The following is a 20,651-nucleotide window of genomic DNA, read 5'->3' as shown; positions in this document are numbered from 1 at the left end:
TAACGCGCATTTCTCAAGATAAAACCGAGCATTTTTAAGGATTTGCTATGAGTCTCTGCAATGTGCTGGCTAAATTTCCAACGTTCTTCGAAAGTCACTCCTAAATCCTTAGTTGAAGAAAACTTTTCTAGAAAATATCCGCCTAGATGGTATGAATATTTTGCCGGCGTTAATGACCTTGAAAATGAAATTGTGTGACATTTCTTTACACTGAAAGGCAATTGGTTATAGCAAGCCCATTTCCATATAGAGTTGAGATCCTTCTGTAGGTCGAGGGAATCAGAAATCGAATGCATTTTCTTGTAAATTTTCAAGTCATCTGCATATAATAAAAAATCTGAATGCTCTATTGCTGTTTCTATGTCATTAATGAACAATAAAAACAACAATGGACCCAAATTGGATCCTTGAGGTACTCCAGTAGGGGTCTTATATCGTTCTGAAAAAGAGTTATTATACTTGACGAATTGATATCTATTGGTCAAGTAATTTGAGAATAGATTTATGAGATCATCAGAAAACCCGAAATTAGATAACTTTTTTACAAGTAAAGCATGGTTAACTTTATCAAATGCTTTTTCAAATTCTGTGTATACGACGTCCACTTGTACACCAGAGTCCAATGATTTTGAAACATAGTTAGACAAAACCATTAGATTAGTGACAGTAGATCGAGATTTACGGAAACCATGTTGTTGGTCGAGAAGCATACACCTGCAATGATTAAAAATGTATTTATGCAAAACAATTTCAAATAATTTTGCAGGTGAAGAGATCAAAGCTATTGGCCTGTAATTGTCAATCTGAGATTTGGGACCCTTTTTATGAATCAAGTCAGAAGAGCGACCAGATTTTGAATGAACGTGAATGACTCTGTCCATTCTTCATTAGTCACGATTTTCGACTAAGCCTGAAATTTAACTGCTTGATCAACTGAACGAACGAAGACGGAGTGTGTCAAGCAGGAGGCGGATGTAGTGAGAAAGCAACTCGTTGGAGCACGCCAGTAAAGAATATGCGTAGACTTGAGAATAATAGAGAGTCGGCGGCTCCATCTCGTAAGGCTGGTTGAGTGGAGGTGAAATTGAAATGGAGCCGCATGTGGCTCGCGAGCCGCGTTTTGCTGACTCCTAGTCTAGGTCGTCTGTAAAGATTAAATTCCGCTAGTGGTGAGCTCACGTTCTGAACTTAAGTGTAAATCCAAGTTAAAAATAAAAGTTAATTTATATTCCAAGTTAAAAAGAAGTGTTTTTTCTGTTGCAGCGATCTTTTTTATATGTTGCTGTATTCGTTTCATTTTTCTTGACCTATTATTAGGTTCAGAGAAGTAACTATAATTGCCGTACTTTTTTTATATTATTAATTCTAGCTTTTGCAATATTATAACGTCACAAATATTGAAAAAAGCCTGTAACAGTAGTTTTATAAAGGTATATAGTTGTTTTCAAAATAATAATATAGGTATTCCATTTATATGTTTCTGCAGAGCAATTAATTTTTTTTTTAATTTTTGTATTTGAATTAGTGCCAAAACAACAATCAATAAAAGTATATCAATAAATTAATTCTGCGGTAATTGCGCCGGAAAGGAAATTTTAGCATTATATTTCATATAAAATTATTTTCTATTTGAAGCAAAAATATTGTTAATTTTATGCATGATCCAATAATTTTATTTTATTTATTGAAAGTAAACAATTGTGTCGATTTAGGGCCATTACTCATTGCTACATGTCTATATTTTATTTTCACTCGATAATAATAACTTTCTGGTATGCAGATTTTTCGCAGAAGAGTTTAGGGTGTGGCATGTTTCCGTAACCGCCCTATTTGATATTGTTATCACATATATGTCATTTGCATAGGCAAAGATTTGTATCGATTCGTTATGGTTTGCAACACATATGACATTGAATAACGACAAAACATCACATCATCATCATCATCATCAGTGTATAGAGGTATGTAACTCACTCTACTTTGCATTCGACTTAAAAAGATAGTTCACTATCTAGATTATTTATAAAAATATTTATGTTATTATTATTACTAACATTTAACATTGAGCTACCGAGCCGTTTGAAACGATCGTTTATATTTTTGTTTCTAATACACACTTTTATATTATTCACCTCACGGGAAATCGACGATCGTGAAGACGCCAAAAAAAAGACGTACCCTTTCTATTTTTGACCAGGGTTATTCGGAATGTAATTTTACGACACCCCAAGGGTCGCGCGTGCGAAAGCGAACTGGGCACGCGGACAAACGGACCAACCTAACCGACAAACAGGCGAAAGCGTTAACGAGGCGTAAAATGTGAACGAGTACACACTGTATACACACACGCGCTTGGGTATTCTACCAAATCAAGTTTCAACTTGTGCAATTAAACGTTGGCATGCCCGACCCGATTGTTTTCCAAAGCGCGGTCAGGTCCGGCGTCGGTTGCCCTAACCCCACGCGCCGGCCCTGTTCGTTGTACCGGATAAAAGTTTTGCCGGGAAGCCGTAAGTTTCACGCCTTGCACATCCGGATGGAAGTTCGCAAACGCTGAGAGCTCTATAGCGCGACACTCGTAGAGTGCCTGAATATAAGCACACGCCAGGGCCGGATTTACGGGGCGAGGGATAAACACGGCGAAGCGTGTATGTGTCTTTAATTAATATAAGGTACGCGGCGTGTCATTTGAGCCTGGATTAATTACGCGCTTTAGTTTGATTAAATATTTTTTTGTTCGTGTACCGTTGATTATGTTATATCTTAGTTTGGAGACAAAGCACTATTTCCTTAGAGCTATTATTTTCTACCATAATTTGATTTACTTTTTATTTCATAGCAATGTAGACAACATGGTTTTATATAAATAAGTATAATTAATACTGGTCTAATTTTTTTTTTATAGCCAGAATACTATTATGGACTATAAATATCGGCGTTTCAATATGATTAATTTAAAACATTTTATAAATCCGTCTTTCTCAAGCGTTTGAGTTGGTGTGAAGATTTATTTATAAATTGAAAACTGTTACTTGCTAAACTAGACAAAATCCTGGATTCTTACCTCACCAGTAGGATGCCTATTCTGAGCTTAACAAAATTAAAACTAGAGTCCAATAGGGCATTCTATTGAGTCCTTTACTCTATTTACCCAGCACCAATGGCCTACTAAATGGTAAAAAAAAACATTACAGCTACATTTACATACATAATAACATAGAAGCAATAACAAAAATTATCCAATATCCAAGATTTACTGACGGACCTCGAGAAAATAAATAAACTAAATAAGAGTTAGTCAGTAATTACGAATTTTATCAATCGATTCATAAACGTTATTCCGGCGCACCTCAATGGAAAATCGTTACTTTATCAAATTAGCCAAAGTATCTGTAAATGATACTAGATGCTAAACTTCACTAAAAAGAACACTTCAAAAAAAGAGTAGAATTGATTATATATTTTTGAAAATTTCATTGGCTAATTAGAAGAAACTTATCGTTTCTAATAAAAATCAAGTTAATGCGACGGACAAATATTGCAATTAAATGTGTAATTAAATCTTATTTTTAATTATATATTAAATTATTATTATTTATATCTTATTAATAAATAATTATTATGACTCACGATATAAAAGGTGTCCCAAAATTAACGCAAGATTTGAATTTGCCGTCGTTTGTGCAGTAAATGTGACATCTGAGAGTTTAGGGTTAATAAGAATAAATAATCCTATCCTATGTACTTTATGATTCAATAAAAAAATAACAATCTAAAGACTAAAAAATGTGTTTTCCATTTAATTCAAATCTTGTGTTAATTTTGGGACACCTATATAACAATAGCGATACGAAAATATAAGTAATATTTTTTTTTTAAGTGAGCTAAAAGATAAAAACACTAAATGGTCCAAGCAATATATTTAATATATTTTTAACATGTGATTCGTATATAATTAATAATAAAATATCACTTGAACCGTATGATTTGTTTTATTTAACAACTTTTGATATACTATATATTATAAAACATTTTGACTAAATAGGATGATTTTACATAATATATATAGCACTACATATAAATGTTTATTGTGGGTTTTGCCCTTGACGCGATTTTCTTTGTTTTGAATTTTAATATATGAATTTGCTTATCGTAAAAACAGGTAAAACGGCTCACCCGTCCCAATATATTGTTGACAGCAAAAATGTTTTTACTAAGATTCAAAGGATTACTATAAGATTTATGACGTCCTGACTATTGTCAACTCTCGCGGATTAAGAACTTTGAATAAAAATTGTATAATCTTATATTCATGAATAACTTAAATAAACATGCAGTAATTTCTCTCTACATAGTCGCAAATTTGAAGAATAACTATTATTTGTTACTTTTAAATCGATAATAAATATTAATTACCAAATTAAATAATTCATTTTGTGTAATTAGTATCAAAATTAATTAACACTCTAACGATCATAAATTACATATATTAAGCTTATCGTTTTTGTGTACCTCCGTCCCCCGAGTATGCCGTATGTATTTTTTTGTTGAATGGGAAATATTTAAGAATGCCTAAACGAAATGTGTCATGAAACTTACACTGTAAAACAATACTTTCAGACTGTTAAATACCGATTTTCTGTCTTATTTTGACACACCACTCTCACTACCCACTTACTCTCTAAATGGGGTTTGCAAAATTAAACAATAGACAATAGAAAATTGTGTGAGATTTGTATTTTATATAAATAAATCAAATATTATAATAAATTTAAAATAACTGGGTACCCGCTAAAAATATTAGGGTGCTCATTTCTTTTGAAAACGTGTTGGTACCCGGTTCTGGTTCTCCCTGGGTCGGAAGCCCTACTCAAAACCCTAAAATATTAACCTGATTGTTTGACCTGCGTCAAGAAGTCAAGTTACTCTTTCAGCATAAGAGGTTCTAAGATCCCTTGTCTAACGTTAATTGCCTAAACAAGTTTACATACCTGGTAGTTAAATTTTCTCTGTTAAACGAGTTAAATACAGGGTTATCAATGACAGCTTTTAAACGTATTCACACTGCTAAGCAAAATCTACGAACAAAGTATATATTTAAGAAAGATTTTTTTAAATGATTATATAAAACAGGATTATGTCTGCTGACAGGTAATGACTATTGGTACAGTAGCTTATACACTATTTCGATCGTTTAAACACAAAGAAATAAAACCTTAGATATGACAATAATAGTAAATCAATTCTAGCAAAAGCCTAGATTTTTAATCCAACGATAGTCTGAAAAATTGTATCAAAATTTAAATTTAATTTGCAACATATATAGGTAAAAATATTCTGATAAATCGCTGCAATTAATAACAAGTATCACTGTTGGCTTAAAATGAAAATGGCGCATGAAGTTGAAGTAACGCGACTGAAGCCAAAAATCCAATAGCTAATTTCAAGCAAGATGGAACTATATCAAGGAGCACTTGATATTTCATAATTGTTAATAATAATCCTTTTTGCTTAATATTTCCTAAACAAATAAAATTAATATTGCCTTTTATTGGCACTTTCATAATAATGCTGTATTATATCACATTTAATAATTATTATTATTAGGTCATTATATAATAATTAACAATACCATTAATAATAATTATTGTTTAGGTATGACTTTGAGTGTAAAAACAAGCTAGTATCATTTTATATTTAGAATGTTCTCTTTATAATTAAAAAAAGGTTGGTAGTTTTCCACGGATTTTTTTTTGGTCAGTGGCCTGTGTGGACTTAAAGAACTAAGAGGTGAATTGATAATGTATGACCTTATTATTGTTAATTTTTAATATGGTGTGTTCGATGTAAATTAAAATTTTTAACATCCTACTGATTATACAAATATTTATTTTTTAATAGTAGGCAAATAAATCCTAATTCGGATTTTTTCGCAAACCATTTTCTTTTTGTATGTTTGGCGTGCTGTCAAAAAATATTTATTATATAGAAAAAACTTTAATTTAAATCAGATATTTAAATATATGCATTATCTCTTTATTATGTTCAAAAAGGTAAGTTATTCATTTTGATAACCAATAATTTTTATAATATTATATTTCCGAATATCCATACAATATTTATTTTAAAATATTAAATTAATAAAAAAGCTTTTTTTAGATATAATTATAATCTAGCTCACATAGCTAATAAGAAATATTTTTTAACTTTAATTAGTTATTTAAAGTTAATTGCTTTGGTACGTGTGCATTGCATGACTTGTTTCCTTTGTGATTGGCTTAACATAATTACGATTGTATTAATTCAAGTCGTTGAGCTCTTTACAGTTTTCTGATAAGATCTTCCATGTTAAGGATATGAAGGTTCTTAGCATTTACGTGATCCTTGAGCTTTTGTTAATATGATTATGTATTAAATTTAATAATAATTTTTCTGTTCCTAACAATTTTTTATCAAAAATTTAAAGTTCCATGAAATATGAAATAATAGATGCATTACTATTTTTAAAACATTTCTTTATAAGAAAAACTAACGGTAACGAATTATCATATTGATAAATTTGACTCTGGGATTTAAAAATAATAATTTATTATATGTAAAGCAGTTTTGCAAAATAGAAGTGTATAATGTTATTGTTTTATATAGCTAGTATCTCTATCTGTTATTTATTTTAACGTTATGTCTGTACATTAATAATTTGTTTTATTAAAACAATACCAATATAATTTTTTCTATTCAAACATTATTTTTATTTTTATAATTAGATACGCATGCAATATTTCCAATAATCAATGCAATTATTTGGTCATAAGATCTCTCTTACATTGTTGCGACGGGTATCTCTCTTTCGTTTATCGGAAATAGTCGTTAAAGTGCCCTCTAAATTATAACCAAATTGTGCAAGTGATTGAAACCTGTAAAATACTATTCGCCTCGATAGTCAATTCATTTTAGCACGAAAAAGAAGACTATTATACTAAAAGCCCATTACTTCAAAAAGCGTCTCAAATTTTGATTACATTAGAAAGTTCTGCAGTTCTAATGAGTAAAGAAAATATCTGACTTTTAAAATAACATACAGAAGCGTTCTGCTTTTAACTCTTTTGTGAAATCAAATCTCGCAAAAAAATAAAACTGCCTTATTAATAATTAATGTTAATTCTTCGAGTTAAATTTAATTCAATTTTAAAATTAAATTTTTTAATGGTGGTTCCGAAAAAATCGTGCTAATGAGAAGAGCCTGTTCAGTTGATAACGAACAACTAAATACTTAGTTGAATCATAACAAAAGCTCCCACAAAAGGCAGGAATTAGAAATTCAACAGTTTTGAATGACTTAAAATTCCTTGAAAAATGGGTGTCGCACGTGCTTAATGACAACAAAAAAAATCACCAGAGCTTCATATACACAATTGAAACGATTTATTTAATATAGTATTGTAACATATGACGAAGAGAGAAAGTGATCTGATTTAAAGCTGAAAGAAGCGACATTCACAAATATATCTACAGTGTTGTGACTTATTTCTATTAATTTAAAAAAAAGTTGTTTTGATCGACTTTGAAAGAGAACTGTTACGGATGTCTAAAAAACCGTGAAAATGGTTCTTGGTATGTGTTGAGTATATTGAAAAATACTTCGAGGGTGTGAGTATATAGTCAATACCAAAATAAAGTATTTTTGTATTTTATTTTCTGAATATCCCTTGTATGTATTATACAAATATACAATATACACACATAAAATATTCTTAGTATATAAATTATAAATATATTTTTATGTACTTATTTTGATATAGAATGATAAAATGCAAATCATACCATGAATACATATCAAATTACCGCATAAGATATTTTATAAAAATAGTTAATAGATTCAGATTTAAGACTTCATTATGGCATAAATTTTGCATAGATTTTGCTTTGGAACAGCAAATTTTCAGATAGATAAATCCGGCACTAGCTCTCTTGGACGTAAACAAACCCACACACATTTCCAGATAAGCCCTCGTTTATTACTGAGATGTATTATTCAAATCGCGTGCATAATTCAATATTCATAAGCGATGGAAAAATGTTGGAAGTTACCGTCCTGGGCGACGTAATTTCCACCCTCTTGAGAAATTCCAGGTGCATTCGCGTAGCACACTGTTTGATCCCTTGATAACTTTATGAAACACCGTCTCGGCCAAAGTAACAAGGCTGGATTTTCTCATCAAACTATTCCGAAACGAGCAAAGTTGTCAACCCGGGAGATACTCCTTTTTTTCTTGAAGCTCTTCTTAAATTCTCGAGCAACAACAATTCTTTCTTCACGTGTCGTCGAGGCTCGAATAAAGCATTTTGGATCGCTCCCAGTTGGTGTGAGCGAATGGAATTTTTTATTCAAATCTTCCTTGATGAATATTCATTGAGAAATTATTCGGGACAGGTTCAGCGTTAAATAAAAAAATAATAGCGTTAACCATTTTTACTTTTAAGACGCATTATTATGTATACGTAAATAATTCATCGATTAAATTGAATATATTGAACATGTTCAATGATTGACAATCATCGAATGTAGCATTCAATTTAAGCTTCAAGGCAAAATTTATTGAATTATTCTATTGGTTTACTTAGGCTCTTCGATTGATATCGTTTGTTCAATTATTTCAATATAACGTATACATTTTACGTACTTAACATTGATAATACTTACAATTTAATTATTACTTTCAATATGTCATTGATCATCGCTTTTCTTTGATGTTAGATCTAATATTTTTAAATTGATTATTATTTTGTAATAAAATTTATAGCTTAAGTATCAAAATATGCATAGCACTTCAATCGTTTTCGAATATTTATACATCTGTAGCAGTGGTCTTTGTTTTTATGCTGTAAAATTTTTCACGGAAAAGATCCTACGAGCAACGCTTCCTACAATTTTGACCTAAAGTCCTTGACACAATGTATTCCTTTTTCCAAAGAAAAATGTTTATTTTTAATCAAGTTTTTTTCGAAATAAAAATTCTATTAAGTATTTTTTGCAACTTTTTAGCCAATAAGATGTTTTTATTATTGTACATTAACTAAATAAACGCTATACCGTAAGTGTCGGTGTTGTATGAAAAGCCGTATTGTCTGGATAAATTATAGTGATTCGTAGCAGGTTGTCGAGTGAGTATGTGAGAAGTAGAGTGCTAAACGAAGTGATGATGCCCGGAGGCTGCTCAAATTAAAGTGTTATGTATCTTCGTAAAAAAATATTTTTATGTTTTATTTTTACATCCATACTAGTTGTTATTCCTCTGGACCAAAATAACATACTGTTTGTGCTACAATATTTTAAATTGTCGTCAGTATCATTAGGAGTGGTTAGTCATAATGACATAATGGCCATAATGAACCGTATTGTATATATGAGGCATTGTAATAATAAGCCATATCTACGTTAGTGATATGCATCTCTTCATATTCGGTTGTCGTGACCATGGCATTGCCCAAATTCATTATTTTCTTATACGATTACTTTCCCGGTTTTTATTTAGCGGTTCAATAAATCATGTAAGATTAGGAAATCTAATACTAAAGATAAATTTCGGAATCAGGATTTCAGGATTACAAGCTTACGATCTCGGAATCAGTTTTATGATCTGATTTTTTTAAATTAAAATTAAATATATAAATAACATTAATAAAGGGGGTAATGAATGACTGATACAATTTATTATAGGGAAATTCATATCAATATTATTCTCATCAAATGATTTGATATTATTCTCAAAAACGAGTTATTATAGGGAAATTTATATCAATATTATTCTCATCAAATGATTTGAAATTTAATAAATATTTAAGCGTATTCGTTCAATATATTCGCCTTCGTTTTTCCATGTGCTTTTTATAGCAATTAACATATTTGAGCTTAATGCAGATTTAAGCGCGGCCAATTGCCTGACACAGAATTTAAAAATTGCATCGGCTGAGCACAAGTTGGAATTACTACGTCGGCAAAATACTTTACTATTAGGCTTAAAAATTTCTATAATTTCTGAATATTTCTTCTAGTCGTTTTCATTGAACGTTACCGATTTATTGTTTAAGAATATTTTCGCTTTTTGTATACTTATTTCGTTTGTCGATATATAGATTTTAAATAGTAGTGAAATTATATGTAAAATAAATAAATATTAATATATAAAAATAAACCTTGAAATGGTATTGCATTTATTAAGTTAACAATGGCGTTAAAGTTTTTAGTTTGTAGAAACTCTAAAAATACTTTTAATATCGAAATCCTAAATTAAAAATTGCATTAAATTAAATTTAAAAAAAGCACCAGAGATGTTTTATAAACAATAAATTACTCACGTATATATTTTATTAAATAATTATAAATGAAAAATAATAAGAATATCCACTTTAATAGATTTATTAAAATATAATTTAAAAAGGTAAAATTAGAGACATCTAGCGTCTATAATAAAAATTAATATTCAGATGCAAGAATATTCTCTAATATTTTCAAGAGGTTAATAACTTGGCTAAATATAAAAATAATTTTCCTATTCGACTACAGATGAAAATACAACCAACATAGAGTATATTCTTTATTAAATATTTATTTTAATCAATTCCACATGTAAGTACATATAAAATATTATTTTAAATAATCAAAAATAGTAGTATTATTAACAAAAATTACATAATCTTGGATCAGTTGTTTATCTTCATGAAAAAATAAACATTTACTCCAATATATGAGAGCAATATCGATAAACTACTCTTTATTGTGTCGTATATTTAAGCAATTTATATATAAGTGCGAAGCTGATAAAATAATATATTTTCCCGATTTATCGTCGTATTTACGTTACGACATAAGGCAACGGAGGCAGTAGTCACGCACGAGCGCGGCTCCTATTTTTCAATTATATAGACGCAATGCTCGGAACGGCCTTTATGGCCTTTTTGATTTTTACCTTCGCTCCTACGAACGGACGCCTCCAAATATGTCACTTAACCCCGAAGAAAAATAGGAAGATGCGGGAATAAGAAAGAGAGAAGAGAATGGATAGTTCTCTCGAATATAGGAAAAACATTTAATTCAATTCTAGAAAGATTTCCTTCTCTCACTTGTAAATACACGCATGGGAGCTTTCGCTCACCGAACGAATTTTCTTTTATTGTCACGGGCCATGCAAAACGTAACGTGTTGTTTTTATTGTGTTTTTTACTGGTAGGCTTCAAAATAAAAATAGCGAATCACATCCGAAAAATGTTAAGTAGCAAATTTCGGAAAGAGAATGAAGCATATTTAGTTATGTATTCTTAGTATTTCAATTGTATTTTTTTTGTTAATGCTTGACTTCCGATAAATAAGAATTTTTTGCGCTTTCAAACAAAATTTTTTTTATTGTGTTTTAAGTAAATAATTCATAGACAAACAATTCCAATTTGCGCCCGCCTCTAAAATTTACTTAGGTACATATGCTTATTCAATATCCATATCTGTAAAATTTATGTACAATATATGCGTCAAGAAACCTGTAAACAAACACGACACACGATTCTAGTAGACTTAATTTTCTAATTCCTAATAACGTACGTGGTGGGAATACGGCGTGCTCGCACTATTGAGCGTCAAATAATAAACATAACTATATATATAACTACCAATGCAACCAAAAGCTTACTATTGAAGCGACTACGACCTGTACGATTTAACTTAATGAAATAATTAAGAAGTTGTGGGAACAAAGTAATAGTCCAAACGTTGATGTGTAGTGATGTAGAGCGTGTATAGTCCGATTTCGTACCGCAAAATATACACCGTCGTGCGCGTAGACCGTATACACATTCCGCACATTGAATGTAACATACTTATCGACAGCTGCTAGGTTCGCGGTCACGATTTGCGAGACTTCAAACGCGCGTATTCCGTGTCTTTGATTGGTGTTTAATATGAAACGCTACAAAACAATTTTTTGCTATATAAAATTCTGTAAAAGGATTTTTCGATTAAAATAATACAAATATATTTTTATATTTTATTACATTTCATTATAATTATATTGAAAATATGCAACAAAATGCTTTGTTTTCCACAATCGTCCAAGCGCATACCCATGCCTGAGATTCAGAGCTTTTGTGATGAACACACCGTCGTTTTGTTTCGTGCAAGTGTTCCTGGGCGTTTAGGGTTTATGCTGTCCATATATATTAAGCCTCGCCCCAAAAACGGAGGCTGTGTGTGAAATAATATGAAGCGAGCTTTTCCATTAAACGGAGCTTTTAATCCTGGAGCGCGGGCGGTTTGACAAATTATCGGCTTGGTCGTAGTCAGCCACCAAAAACACTGCATGTCTGAATTTTATGTTAAAAATTTAATTAGATAAACTTAAAACGAGTTATAAGTTCTATATGTATTTATTGTGTAAGGCTATATAGATAACAAAATAAAAATTTCGTTACTGTTAAATGAAATGTGTTATACTTTTGCTTAAATTGTAATTTCTAGACTATCCAAATATGCTTGTTAAGACACATAATACACACATATACGTCTGGTTAATCTAAAGTCAATGTGAATATTACTCTCTCACTGGAGCTCCAATTGGGAATTGCTGCTTGACAGGTTTGTATACTTTAACAGTCGCTTAGTAATGAAGTAAATTATCATGCAAATATCTTGTAGATACAAGAATGAATGAAGAAAACCAAAATAGTTGATATAACTGTATTCATATTATTATAAATGTAAGATTTTTTAATGTGCTGCGAGTAATAGTATAGCGTACATATGATTGTTGCTAAAACAGACACATTACCAAGGATAATATAGGCTCTAGATTTCAAAAATAATTCTGTATTCTAGCAAACTTTTTCTACTTTCAGGTTTATTGAAAGTCAAAAATCATCCCTTATTCTTGCACGTCGCGGCCAAGACATCAGCGCTTGAGAACGCTCATTTAGCATGAATTATCCAGCTCCCGATGAATTTCTATAGCACAAGAATGTTTCTGGCAAAAGATATGAAGAGCTGGAAAGTATGTGAAATGGTTTTTAATTTATAAATTATTATTATACAAACAATAATTAAGACTTGAAACTTGACAGGTTCTCTTAATTAACGTAAAGAAACCTGTCACTTGAAATTGAATATATACTTTCAATTATGAATTATTTTTTGTATTTTAAATATAATTTGCATTTAAAATAAATAAATTACCCTAAATTAAATTCCTAAAAACCTGGGGTTTACTGTATATAAATATATCTTTTATATAAAAATGAAGTATAAAGTCAACATCATATTTTACAAGCCCCACATTACATCCACCCATAACCCACCGAAACGGACATATTTTTCGTGCCTATCTCAACCGCCCAAGCGCGCATAGGCGCCGCCCTCCGTCGCACACGTGCTCAATTACATCGGTTCCGGAAAATTCCGTCGGATGGCACCACGCGTTTGCAGAAAATTGGAACACGTGCCCAATTCCGCTTTTCGCGTTATTCATTTTCGGCTAGCCGGGACACTTTACACCCGAAACGTAACGTATTTACTTGAAGTCGTAAACGCGGTTTACGCTCTATCCCAGTGGTGTAGCTACAAATAATGGGTCTATTGGTATAGATCAAGGGTCAGGAAACTTTCAGGACAGAAGAGTAATCATTGAAAGTTGCAACATTCTTTAGTAAACATAAATCATAAATTTAAATTTTGAACCTACAATAAATTATACACCACGAGATTATTGTCATTATTTTTATAAGCAAAATCAACCCTTTAAATATATGACTCACCGCTTGGTGGCAAAATGCAACAGGCATACATAGTTAAATCTAAAAAAATAGTTCACTAATAAAAGTATTTATAATTTTTTTTTAACTGTTTTTCTTATAAACTTCGATGACTACAAATAAATATTTTTATTTGATTAAATTATTCAAATGAGCGACAGAGTTAGTTTTCTTTTAAATGATTTTATATATAAGCAGAATTGCAGAATATAAGCTACCGAAAATCCAAGAGAGATTCAAGAATTATACATGCTTGAATATACCGCTCGGTGCGCAAATACTTCCTGAAGGTTTATATCACTGTGGGGAATTCTACAAACTTCCCCATTAAAAAGCGTTATTTTAACAAATATATTTTATAAGTGAATTCTTGAAAGAAATCGCTACATAAGAACATCAAAAATTAAGAAATAAACAAATAATACTACAATAAATTTCTCAGGCCTTAGCAGAATAATCATTTGCGAACAAACTTAAAACACAAAATTATTTTAATAATAACATGATAATATTATTAATTTAATACAAACAATAACATCCAGTTTAATATGTTTTTGCAGTGACAAAAAATAGACAACTAAATTTTTTTAATGCAAGCAATATTTTATTTGTGGCGCGTGCCTTGTGACTTCAGCCGGTAAGAGGTTTCTCACGGTGTTTTATTTTAACAAAACAGATTTTTTTTCAAATTGTTCAAACGCTTTTTGAACTGGATTTTTTTATGATTATTAGTAAACGTCAATCCCTTTAATTGTGAATAGAAAAATAGTTTAATCAATAAATCAAATACTAAAAATATTTAACAATATAGCTCTAATACTTTAACGAATATATTTTAAAATTAGTGCTCTGTAAAAATTGTACCATAAGCAATAGTCCAGGGTCTAGTTTGCCATATATTTTTAACACTACACGTGACATAAACGACAGCTGTAAAAAACTGCATTAATTAAACATAATTCTAGGAAGGAATAAAATGTTCGAAACGTTTTGTCACTTTTATTCAAATATCGAATATAAAAACGCAAGGTCTGGCAGTAAACCAGAAATTGCAGGATTAACAATGGACTTTTAAAAACCATCAATAATGTCACCAATGAACCTATTGTTACCATTAAACAATTTATTGCACTTGTCGAAACATTGTTTCGCTCAATAAATAGTTTTCATCAATCATTTTTAAAAGATAAGATATACCACCTTGTATAAATACTTCTACTTAATTAGAGCGGCGGAGTTTTATCGTATGGTATATTTGATCAAAATTAGTTCTTTTTTTAATAATCAAAACTTTGACACTCACTTTGAGAGACATCAACGTAGGTTTTGAAAAATTCTTCCACGACTTTCATGATTATTCTACTGCACTATACAAGTATTATAACACTATACAAGTATTACAACCAGATAATCTGAAAAGGGTCTTGATGAATTATTTATTATTTACGCGACGTAAAAATTTACACAAAACGTTAAATAGTCTTTATAAATCATATTTCATTATATAATATAAGAAACTTATTAGTTAAAAAGTACACATTTAAACTGTTATAATTATTTTCATTTCCTATGTTGCTTTTACGTCAACTCGATGAAAATATTTCAGTGCATTTAGCCAGTAAAATCTATGTTGTTTTACTTACATACAAAATATAGGCTGATTGCTCATATTTAAGTTATTGTTAACCTTGAACCGTTAAGCAGCGAAGCGAGAAATTTTATAAATTTTTATAAGTCCGCTATTCTATTGGATTGAACCTTAGTATATGCTCACGCCGTAGTCTGAAGCTACAACACTGCTTTCTCCCCAACCCTTTTTATTTGTGCCCAGGAGTTTTAGGTATAATTTAGTATCTTTTTTTAGCTTGATTTTCTCAAGCCCACATTTTAATGTCGCCATTTGACGTCGCTGATTTACAAAAGAACGTTTCGCGGCAGACACGCCCGTCTTGAATAAAATACGGCGCCTTTTGTCAGCAAAGTGTTTCCGCTGTAAAAACGAATAAAAATATATATCATAAAGATACATTATGAAGAGTATGTATGTAAAGTTAAATTTTAAGTAAATTTATGTTCTCTGAAAAAATCATATGAGAAAGATACGACGTATGAAATATTTCGCTAAAATTATTTCAACCCTTAAAGAAAGATACTAAATATGTCACCTTTATAATATATATAATAAATATTTTTTTAATGCTTATTAACAATAGATTATTTTTTTTTAATTTAAAGAAAATCGTTCTAGTAAATTGAAACCATTCATATTATTTAAGACAGGAGCTATTGAAATATCACCTTTGTATATATAAACATAATAAACTTATATTATGTAATATTTATTCTGATTATTTTAACATGTTTGTGTCTTACGGTAATAATTACAGTTTTATTCTCGTTTTAATTTTGGAATGACGAATAATTTATTTTATTTGTGTAGATTTCTTTTTTAAATCATTTAAGAAGCAAGAGCATTTTATAAAAACGACATATATAATGCAGTTAAAAATTCTTATTTATGCAGAATTTTTATACGCATTAGATTTTTCTTTTTTCTAAAGAGTGATTTAGATTTTTAAGAATGGGATTGACTTTTGTCAATCGTTTGCTTTTTAGTGTCGGAATGTGCCATACTGTATTATTTTATGGATCCCGTTTGCCATCAGAATATTCCTACGATCTCGGAAAAAACATTTTGGATAGAGAAACTTTTACTAAAAATTTCAGAATCACTTTTAAGAGCAAGTGGAGATATTTTTACACAAAAATGATTGACTTTGTTATGAGGAACGCATTTCACTTTGACGATTCTTCAGTTATTCGCATCCTCTATGACACTTTAGTTGGTAGCATTATTAGAATCCACGAATAACAAAATACTTCCTCTTAATCATAAAAGTTTAGAAAAGGTTTTTAGGATATGTTCTTGAATCCCATCACTTTTTTTGGAGCGTTGGGATATGTTAAATTCACAAAGTGCTCACAGAAAAATTTATATCGCTAAGCATTCTCTAAATTACTAAAAGCTGTAGTCGATAATAAAACTTTTCTCTAAGAATTCTAGTTTTGGATTCCGAAATGTCTTCGAAAATCACGATCGCATCCTCTTTTGCTGCCCATTAAAGTCAGAACATCCGCACTAGCCGACTCAATTTTTTCCCCTTATTTTTACATGTATTGTTTTTTGTGTATGTATTGTTTAACCATTGTAAAGCATTGGTGTAATGATTTTAACTTTTTTGAGATAAATAAATAAATATTTGTTTAAAGCTGTTATGAACAGTAAAAGGGTGCTTAAAATTGCTTTAACAGCTAATTAAAACGCGATTCCCTCAAAGTCACTCAATTTAAATCCTAATTATAGCTGTTTTGTTTTGATGAAAAAGGTATTATTTACGTTTTTGAGTAATTACTTATAGCACATTTTCATCATAATTTATGTCATTTTCTCTCTCTTTGTTTTTTCAGCATTTTAAGCTATTATTTTAAATTATTATTTGTAAGGGTATCAATTTTTTTATTCTACACAAAACATACTTTTTAATGTTTCAAATTAAACAGATTTTATGACCAATATATGAGATAGATACGTGCTTAAAATAATTATAATTGCTTAAAAATAATATTTCTGTATAAAACGAGCTTACAATTTCTAAAAAATGTAAAACACAAGAGCAATCAGCAAAATTTAAAGTTGATATATTTTTTAAATAAAACAATCGTATAAATACCAAAATGTTTATATGCCTACTTATAAAAATATTTTTAAAAGGTATCTATCACATGTTACGGTCTTACCTGAAGAATCGAAGCTATGTTGTTTCGCTAAATAATACATTCTCGACGCCGCGTAAAATACCAGCTGGTGTTCCTCAAGGAAGTATACTTGGCCCGTTTCTCTTCATTCTATATACTAATGATATTCCAATGTTAAAAAATACTCAACTCTCAATGTACGCTGACGACACCGCAATCCTTACTAGTTCTTATGGTCTTAAACATATTGCAGTCAAACTTCAAAAATCCCTTGATAACTTAAAAAAATATTTTATGAAATGGAGAATTAAAATTAATCAAGACAAAACAGAAGCTATGATATACACTAAACGTAGACAACCCTTGCCTGCACCCATTAAAAGTGAACAAGGGCATAACATTGAATGGAGAGCGAGCGTTAAATACCTGGGTATACACCTGGACTCCAGACTAAAATTCAATAAACATATAACTGAACTCCGGTCGAAAGGGCTCGGCGCCATTGCGGCTCTTAAATCAATATTTAATAGAAAAAGTGCGCTTACAATAAAAAATAAAATTCTAGTCTATAGACAATTAATCAGACCTGTTTTAACTTACGCTTGTTCAGTGTGGAGTAACGCGAGTAATAGTAATTTTAATAAACTTCAAGTTATCCAAAATCAAGCCATAAAAATAATTTATAATACACCATTTTATACTAACCTTAAAAAACTCCACACCAAACATTTAATTCCTACCATTAAAGAATACTGTTATTATCAAACCGAAAAATACTATAAAAAAATCTCGCGAGACCACGCAAACCCACTAATTTCAAGAATCGGTGATTACGACAAAGCAAAACTTAAATTTAAATACAAACATAAAATGCCTAAGCACATATTGCTTTGATGCAGTTAAGCTCATCGCAGTGTCATCAGTTTCAGGTCTACAGGGCTAAGTTTATTTACCTTTGTATGTGTTTTATTTTGTATATTATGTATTTTGTATAATTTGTTTTTTCTCATCTGCTTCATTCTTTTCCAAAATTTTTTTTTTTTTTTGGATTTTTTAAATTTGTAAAAGGTTTTATGTATTTTTCCGTTAATTTAGTATACTCTCGTATAATTTAATTTTCTTTTTATGTTATTGTATAACTTAACAATTTGTAAACAATGTAAATGGTTATGAACCAGTATTGTGCATTTAATATATCTGTATGCTATTTTACCTATGTCTATTTAAGAAATAAACTTTTATAAAAAAAAAGAAAAAAAAGGTATCTAATTTAGAGTATCTTTTATCTATAATGTAATTAAAAAGGTAACAAATAAGTACAATATTAATTAAAACATTGATTAGGCTTAGTAAAATATAACTAAGCAATGCAGCTAATATTTTTCACTACGATCTCCCCACAAAATAGTTCAACCGAAGAAAACTAATATTGCTTATAAAAGTATCAGGAAATACTTTTTCCAATTGTCATTCTAAAAGGTTAACGGATTGGAAAACGCAACTTTATCCTATCCATTATATACACCTTCGTTCTAGCTAGCCGAAAACCTCTTTTAAAACGTATATTTTTAGCTTTCTTGATAAAAACCTATATATGCTACATATACGTAACAATAAATATCGAAGTTTATTTAATATTATTGTCCTTTGAAGATAGTTTAATTACATTTCAAGATTAGAATTCAGGAAGATCGACCTTTTTAGAAATGCTCAGTAAAAATAAAACATTTATATTGTGTTTTAGTGTTAAAACAAATTCTTGTAATGTCTTATTTTATGGCCTAATAAAATTTACCTTAAGGCTACGCGGCGTCGCAGCGTAGCGCTTTGACATGCTACAATGCGTAGACTTCTATGAAAATTTCATGCTGAAAAGCACATGTGTGGATATGATAATTTTCGCATTTTATTAAATACGAATGAACATGTTTTTGCGCTAAGTATACGCAGTACTTTATTAATAAATTGAATTGGTTGTTAAAATTTGTATTAAATATTTATATTTTATAAATCGGAGGCAACGCATTTCTATGTTTTTTTAACTACATTAATATTTTCCATATTCTTAAAAGGCTTTTATTTTATTTTTTTTAAATCAAAGTGAAAGGTTATTTACATAATAACTGTCTTATTAAGATTTTTACTTGTGTTAATATTGGTTTTTATTGTATCTTAATATTTATTCGATAATATATATGTATGTATATAGATTTAATTCGCTTGTAAGCCATGCACATAAATTTAAAATACGTTAAAAAATGGCTAAGACACATGATTATTATTGTTTTAAATTTATTAGAATAATGACACTTTCTTTAAAATTTAATCATTAAATATTTTTTCTCGATAGTAAGCGATGACCGCTAAACGATACCAGCATGTCTACAACTGAAATCCTTCGAAATTTATAGCGTGGATCTGTTTTAATAAATTTTAGCAGAGAAACCCTCTGTAGTACGAATTCTTCGAACAAATATAAATTGCTCTTGATTTAAACGATGTCATTGTGAAAAAAAACTTGAATTTCTGCCAATACGTGCGACACACCCAACAAATGTTATATATAGGAAAAAATAATGGAAACGTTGAACCGAAACCGAAATAACGAAAGAAAACCTTATATGTATATATACAAACAATAAATATGTTTAAATACACAACAGTGTGAACAATATATTTTTTTTGCTCCTACTAAACACATAAGAATAGCTTTCATTATTACTTTCTCTCCTTCTTTATTGCTTGATGCGTTATTATTTCAGATAAATTATTATTATTGTATTTAATTCACTGCCGTCTTTTATTATATTCATGTAACAGAAACTATATATTATTAATTAAATTTAGTTGTGTATTTACGTTTTATTTAAAAAATAATATACTTACAAACATACATACTATTTGTGTATATAGAAAAAGCAATTTAATAATGATATAAATTTCGCAATTATTACCTGCTCGAAGTATTAATTGAATAAGAAATCTATAATTAAATATTCAAGATAATATTAAGATAGCTACCTAAAAAAATAATAAATATGTATATATAAATAAATATGAATTATTAAAGAACGTCTCTGCAAAGGAGAACATTAATATATATT

The sequence above is a fragment of the Plectrocnemia conspersa genome, unplaced genomic scaffold (genome assembly GCF_051122295.1).
Source record: "Plectrocnemia conspersa isolate PC_06_02 unplaced genomic scaffold, ASM5112229v1 ptg000014l, whole genome shotgun sequence".
NCBI lineage: Eukaryota > Metazoa > Arthropoda > Insecta > Trichoptera > Polycentropodidae > Plectrocnemia > Plectrocnemia conspersa.
The sequence above is the reverse complement of the archived record's forward strand: the minus strand, read 5'-3'. Positions refer to the sequence as shown.